Here is a 7,573-nt window from a genome sequence, read left to right on the forward strand (position 1 = left end):
CACAGCACTGCAAGTGTACCAAATGCCACTGAATTGTATTTAAAATAGTTTAAGTGGGAGGCTCAGATGGTAAAGCGTCTGCCTACAATGCGGGAGACCCGGGTTCGATCCCTGGATTGGGAAGATCCCCTGGAGAAGGAAATGGCAACCCACTCCAGTACTCTTGCCTGGAAAATTCCATGGGCGGAAGAGCCTTGTAGGCTACAGTCCATGGGGTCGCAAAGAGTCAGACACGACTGAGCGGCTTCACTTTCTTTCTTTCACTTTAGACAATGCATATTTTACCACAGTAAAAAAAAAAAAAAAAATAGCCACTCACCCAAGAGGGGAGGAATGATATTGACTTTATAAACATTGGCTGCACATAATTCAAAATGGGCTCTTGAGAAGCATGAGAAATCATGACTTTTTTTTTTTTAAGCCCAAGATGAGCCTGGGGACAAACCCAAACCGATAATAATAAAATAGTAAGACCTAACAGCTGTGGGGATAAAGTCATCTCTTTGGCTCACATGTGGATAATCGAGAGTTAACTCTTAATAAAATAATAAAACGCGAGAGCAGCGGGAATAAAGATTACCTCCTCAGCCAACTGCCAGAGACCAGCTTCATAAAATAATGACCCTCTTTTTTATTTCTCTCATTTTATTGTACAAGATGTAATTGTAGCCGGGCTGTTCCCCAACTTCCAGGGGAAGGTAATTGTCAATCAAGATGAAAAATGTCATCATTTAAGTCTGTCCCAGCCTGACAGGAAGGTCCATATGGTCTATGAGGGAGGCATGTGGAGTGGTGATTTATGCCACCAGCAGCAGGGCAGCTTTCTCTGAGACAGTCAGGGCCCGTGTGGACAGGACAGTCACCTCCAGAAGCTGGGGCCACCAGGTCGTGTTCCCCGCTCAGCTGCAGAGTGAACAGAGACGTGCCCCACTGTGGGAGTCCTTGGTGAGTCCCCCGAGAGGGGAGAAAGGGGCAGGGTCTCCACCCATAAAACACAGGCGGAGAGATGGTGGTGGAATAAGATAGCTGGTTTCCGTTGTCCTTTGCTGTTGCTGCCGAAAGTTTTTATCTAGAGAGCAAATGCCGGAACCTGGACATCTGGGAGTCATTGTGTCGGGTTTTGCTGTTGTTGCCTTGTTGCTTTTTTTTTTTTTTCCTGTCTTAAGTTTGGAAGTGTTGTTTGTTTCCTTTGCAAGGATGCATACCAGAGCTAAATTTTCGGGCGTCCATATGCTGCCCCTTGAACAGGCACCCAGTCAGGGACACTCCTGGTCCAGAGAACCCGGTCCCCACCTCAGCCTCCTATAGGTTAAACCAAGGCTCTATGAGCTGAACCCTGTCCCTCCCACCCTTGACTCCAACCAGGAAGCCAGAGATCAAGTTGTCAGACCCCCACAACCCAAGAATCAGAGGAGCCTGGGGTTTGCATATCCATGAAGCAGGACCATGCCTGGTCCGTATGATGTCCAGCCTCGCTGATGGAGCGTCCCCCAAGACTCCCCCCAGGTAACCCAACCCTGGAAGCCCTACACTGGGGCTGCTGCTTCTATGGATAAACAGACCCAATCGTGGCTCCTCCTCCTTTTGAGCCTGCCGCCGCCTCCGCCTCCGAAGTTGTGTTCTTTTTTTTTAAATAAACACCATCTGAGTAGCAACACAATCACACAATGAAGGCGTCTGCTTGTCAACCCCACCCCTCTAAGGTCCACTCGCCCAGGGAGGCCAGCAGTTTCTCCCTAGAAATCAGGAGCCTGGGGAGGCTCCAGGAATTTCTGAGGACAACAGCAGGAGATGGCAGAGCGCATGCCCACCGCCCACACTGCACGTACACACACGCTCTTGCACATGCATGCACACACACTCACGTGCTCTCCCTACTCTTAAAAGTCACCCACACACCTCACTGGCATCCAGTCCCATTAACTGATTGCTTCTCCCTGTCATCATAATAGACTGTTCAGCAAACCTTCTTCTTTTGCTTCTGCTTCTCATTTTGAGAGGGGTCCATCTTGATGAATATTAACGCTCCATTTGAACCTCTTTCTTAACCGTTTTAAAGGGTAATTTCTCTCTTCGGCAGAGGCATTGATCAATTGACACAAAGCAAGGGACAGGGATCAATACAGAGAGCAGGAGAGGGAGCAGATTCCAGAGTCTTTGGAAGGCCAAGATTTGACATCTCTTTCTTCCCCCAAAACTCTTCCTTCTGCTGCCCAGACCCAGCTTCAAACAGCGGGGCTGGAGGGGCTTCTAGAACACCCAAGGCTCTGAGCCTGAAACTGACCAAATTACCTCTGAAACAATGTGATAATCAGCTGAGTAAGGGACGGCCGCCTCGGGGCACCATCCTGCTAATCCTGCTTGGCAGTCTCCTCCCCTCTCCTCCGAGAGGCTCCAGGCCCCCTGCTCTGGGTGGCAGCCTCCTCCCTCAAGAAGCCAGGCTCCCTGCTGGCCGGCTCTCCTGGGCCAGGGCACCAGCCTAGGGTCGGCGGCGGGACGAACCCCGACAATCCCCGCCAGCTTGTCCTCCCCTCCCCTCTCCTCCCTCCTCTCCTTCCCTCCACCCCACCCCGTCTTTCCTCTCCCCAGATCTGCTGTAACTGACATTTTCCATCTGACAGGTTCTGTTTTCCCTGCCTCCGGTTGCCAGGGAAACAAGCAAAGAGGACCGCTGCCAGGGAGCTGTGAGCTGCCTTTTTAAGGGGCCCTGGACATAAACAGCACTTTCCATAATGGGCACCCGGCACAGAAGTTTAAAAAAAAAAAAAAAGAAACAGCACAGAAGAAGCTAAAGTGGGAGAGAAAAAAAGTCGAGTTCTAATCCACTTCCTGATGTGTTAGAATACCAGACACCTGGTCCCCAGCCCTCCGTGGGCCCTACCTCCTAAGGTCCTCAAAACCAAGAATCTCTGTAGGCAGGACTCAGCACCACTACCTGAGACTCAGGCTCCATTGAGCTGCAAGGGGGATGTTAAGAGTGAAACCACCTTGGGGCTGAAAAGATGCTCTTCAAGAAGTGATGGGGACCATGCTGTTTCCTCCTCGCGTGCAGGTCTGTAAACCCACCTATCACCTTTGGATTCTACTTCTGGAGTATTTCTGACCCATTCCCCATCTTCACCACTCCTGCCCACGTGGGCTTCTACCATTTTCCATGAGCCTATATACTTACCTCCTAATCAGTTCCCACCCCCTCCACCTCCCCTACATTCTTCCCACCCAGTGATGTTCCCCTGCACAGACCTGTTCCTCTGTGGAGCCCTCAGTGATTCCAACTTGAGCTCATTTGCTGCCAAATCCTTAGCTTGGCACCCAACACCCTTCACCATCTGACCTTGACTAGCTTTCCAGCTCCTTCTCCCATCTACACCCTGCACCCTGACTGGGTCACATGGAGTCACAGGCCCCATGGGCTCTTTCACACCTCCATTTCCTCAACCTGGAAGCCTCTGCCTTCTTACCCCCACCCTGCTACCCACAACCCAGTTAAAATGTCAACTCCAGGTGGAACCCCCACTGCCCTTCCTGGCCACATGGGTCCCCCTCCTCCATTTTACTCTCAACTCTTCTGTCGAGCACCCCACCTTGGGTCTGGTTACAGGTCCTTTGCCCTCCCAGGTCTGAGGATTCTGAGGGCTAAGAAACAGCCTACACCTGGCACAGTCCATTGCATACAGCAGGTGCTCAATAAATGCTATTTCTTTGTCCTCCTGGTAGACCCGTTAAGGAAAAAAGGCAGATCTCCTTGTGATAGAGAGGACCTGGCCCAGCGTCTCAAACACACCTGCAGGGCAGGTTCACCTGATCTCTGCCTGATAGAAAGAACCATCCAGTTTAGAGGAAAAACCTCTTTTAAATAGATTCATTTGAAAATCTTCATGCTGTAAGTTTGGAAAAATTGTAAAAGATTAAAAATAGATCCAACTTTCTTCAATAATAACAACTCAAAGGGAGAAATAAAGTATTGTTCATCATCCCACAGCCCAGATAATGTTTTCAATATTTTTAAAAAGTAATAGAGAACCACACTGTTATTGTTGCTCAGTCGCTAAGTCATGTCCGACTCTTTAAGATCCCATGGGCTGCAGCATGCCAGGCTTCCCTGTCCTTCACCATCTCCCAGAGTTTGCTCAAATTCATGTCCATTGAGTCAGTGATGCCATCCAACCATCTCATCCTCTGTCACCCCCTTCTCCTCCTGCCCTCAATCTTTCCCAGCATCAGGGTCTTTTCCAATAAATCAGCTCTTCGCATCAGGTGGTCAAAGTGGAGCTTCAGCTTCAGCATAGAGAACCACATGGTTCCTGTATAAGGCTAATTCACAGCACAGGTCTCCTGAAGTCCAGGAAATGAACTGGAATTGTTTGGGAAGCACCGCAGAGGAGGGTAAATGAGCTGGACTACAGCTCGAGAGGGGACATCAGACATGAGGCAGCCAAGGTCCTAGCCAGAGAGTGGGGAAGGAGGGGGTACAAGTGAGGAGAGGGAACAACCCAGGGTGACTAACCTGGCAGATCTGAGAGCTAAGGGTTCACTGTCTAGGAGGTGCAAGTTGACAAATACACGGCAGTATTTGAGAAAATCTAATTGGATCAGATTGGGCTTCCCAGATGGCTCAGAGGTAAAGAATCCACCTGCCAACGCAGGAGACAAAGGAGATCTCTGGGTTGGGAAGATCCCCCAGAGGAGGAAAAAGTAACCCACTCCAGTATTCTTGCCTGGAAAAAGTCCCATGGACAGAGAAACCTAGTGGTCTATAGTCCACAGGGTGCAAAGAGTCAGGCACGACTGAGTGACTAAGCATGAAGCGCGCCCGAGTTTGACCAGATCAGAGAATACTGAAAACACACAGGAAGGGCACCATAGATGTGGTGTGGGGGACTTCCCTGGCAGTCCAGGGGTTAAGAACTCACCTTCCAATGCAGGGGAGGAAGGTTCGATCCCTGGTCAGGGAACTAAGATCCCACATGCCACCGGGTGACTAAGCTGGCACGCCGCAATGAAGATACTGCGTGCCTCAACTAAGGCCCGATGCACCCAAATAAATACTAAAAAAAAAAAAAAGATGTTGTGTGTTGTGTGTGATGCAGGTAAGAGGGGGAAGGGGGGAGACCTAGGTGGCAACTAGGACTCACGAGTGATTGAGACTCTTTCAGAAACATAGTTGATGTTGTTATGCTATTTTTATGCTTATAAAAATAAAAACTAAACCTGAGGGCAATCTCAATAGAACCATTGTGAGATCAGCCTGAGAAGCCTGAACGGGGTGAGGGACTCAGGTGCCAAGATGCATATGCCAGTCGGACAGAGAGGGGGGACTTTGCAAAAAATAGACCACCAGGTCGAGGCAACTGGGTAGATGCCAGGGGAGTGGAGCTGGAACCAGTGGGTTGGACGTGGCCTTCAATGACCAGCTTCCTCATACCTGGTGATTCAGATCATGCCTGCCAAGTGGTAGGTAGTTGGCAGCTTCTCCTGCGATGCTCAACACTGTTGAATAGCAGAGTGAATGAGTTTTGAACTGGTGCTTCAGGAGTGATGGGGAGAGACTCTCCAAGTGGTCTGCTCCCCAGGCAAAGGCTGGCTGCAGGGGGCTGGTTCCTAGAACATCCTTCTGGCTCAGATTCTGTTGACGTCTGCAATGGGGCATCTTAGCACAAGGTTTGCTCCCCTTTTGTGCATGCTAGGGGCTCAGGGGTGTTCTGTGGGCCTCCCAAGAGTACAAGGCAGCCAGAGAGAGGGTGAAACAGCTCTGAACTAAAGCAAGGGCTGTAAGGTGCCACCGCTGTACAGGATCCGACCCTTGGAAATCTCTCCTGCATTTTTTTCCAGGACCAAAGGGAGCCAATGTGATAAATGACAAGTCTGTCTCAGGAAGCTCAGGCCCACCCAGCATCCAGGTGGCCACATCCCAGGGGGATGAGAATTATCATACACCTCATTTGCATCACAGTTTTTAATTTACCAAAGTGCTTTCCCATCTTCATTTCGTCTTCCCTACAATCCTGTAAGATAGGTACCTGAGACATAGCCTTAACCTTTCTTTGTGTGTGTAAAGCTCAACCACTTCATTACATAGATTGTCAAGTGACTGTGAAGGAAAACTGATGCCCAAAAATGTTAGAAAAACTTCCCAAGGGGCCAGAGTCAGAGCAGACACTGAAAGGATGGTTTGAATCTTCTAGGTCAGGGCGTTTCTGAGACAATACTGCTTCCTGGAAGAGGTGCTTAATGGACGACAGCTAATAAGATGACAGTGATGACAATGATGGTATGTATCAGATTCATGTTTTATAAGTTTGCAATAAATGATGAGGGTTTCCCAGATTACTCAGCAGGTAAAGAGTCTGCTTGCAATTCAGGAGACATAGAAGACCCGGGTTTGATCCCTGGTTTGGGAAGATCCCCTGGGAGAGAGCATGGCAACCCACTCCAATATTCTTGCCTGGAGAATCCCATGGATAGAGGAGCCTGTTGGGCTATAGTCCATGCGATCACAAAGAGTCAGAACTGACTGAGCAACTAAGCATGAAATATATGTTAGAATCAACATAAATGATGAAGCTGGAGAGGGGATCAGGGACCAGACTGAAGAGGATCTTGGATACCAAGGTCAAGAGTTTCAACTTTTCCCAGGAGAATTGGGGAACCGGGCTGTTTTCAGCGAGGAGTGTGTTGGTGTTCCCCCCTCAGCCCCTAGCCCCCCTCAAAAAAAGATACGTCCATGCCCTAATCCCAGGGAACCTATGAAGGTGACCTTATTTAGATAGAGGGTTTTTGCAGATGTGATTAACTTGCAATCTTGTTTTTCGGTTTTTTTTTCCTGGTAGGACCTAAATGCAACCACAAGTGTACTATAAGAGGGGGGCTGAGAGCGATGAAAGAGACAGAAGACGAGGCCATGTGATGATGGAGACAGCAACTGAAGGGGTGCAACCACAAGCCAGGGCATCAGAAACCAAAACCAGCAAGAACGATCGTGCTCTCGAGCCCCTGAGAGAGAGCACAGCCCAGCCAACGCTGGACTCTGGCCCTCCAGAACCAACACAGAATAAATCTCTGCTGTTTTTGCCCCCAAGCCTTCGCTAAGCTGTCACAGCGGCCATGGGAGACTGATATGGGGTGCCCCATGCCACACCCAGGGGGACAGGCTCTCTTTAATTCTGCGTTCCCTTCACAGGCCGGTCGGGCGTGGCTTGTCAGCTAGGCTAGGACTGGAGATCAGGCCCCTGGCGGCTGTGCCCAGGTCCCCGAGGTTGGCAAGCACAGAGGCTCGCAGGGCCCGAGTGCCCTCCCTTGTCACCGGGTCTCCCTCACTAAGCTCCACAAGGCCCGGCGCCCTAACTCAAGATTGTGCCCCCTACCTGCTTTTGTTCCTTAACATAGACCCCACTCCTGGGGACCTAAAGATATTTTCACCTGCTTTTTGAATCAGTTAAACGAAGACTTAAAAGAAACCTCTGCCTTAATTCAGAAAGAATCTACTTAAAAAAAAAAAAAGCAGGGTGAGTTGGGAGACAGACCAAAAACTGTAGGAACAGACCTCCTTTTCTCTGGCCGTGGTGACTGGTCA

General features: G+C 49.8%; 1 long non-coding RNA gene across 1 annotated transcript; it reads left to right on the forward strand.

Moving 5' to 3' along the window:
• The first annotated feature begins 2,621 nt into the window (after positions 1 to 2,621).
• Positions 2,622 to 7,078, forward strand: LOC145540662 (uncharacterized). Its single transcript, XR_014078464.1, has 3 exons — positions 2,622 to 3,052; positions 6,186 to 6,271; positions 6,831 to 7,078. It is a non-coding gene; the product is annotated as an uncharacterized LOC145540662 (long non-coding RNA).
• Positions 7,079 to 7,573: the final 495 nt, after the last annotated feature.

The sequence above is a fragment of the Giraffa tippelskirchi genome, chromosome 3, assembly GCF_054371585.1.
Source record: "Giraffa tippelskirchi isolate mGirTip1 chromosome 3, T2T-mGirTip1v1.2.pri, whole genome shotgun sequence".
In the NCBI taxonomy this organism is placed as follows: domain Eukaryota; kingdom Metazoa; phylum Chordata; class Mammalia; order Artiodactyla; family Giraffidae; genus Giraffa; species Giraffa tippelskirchi.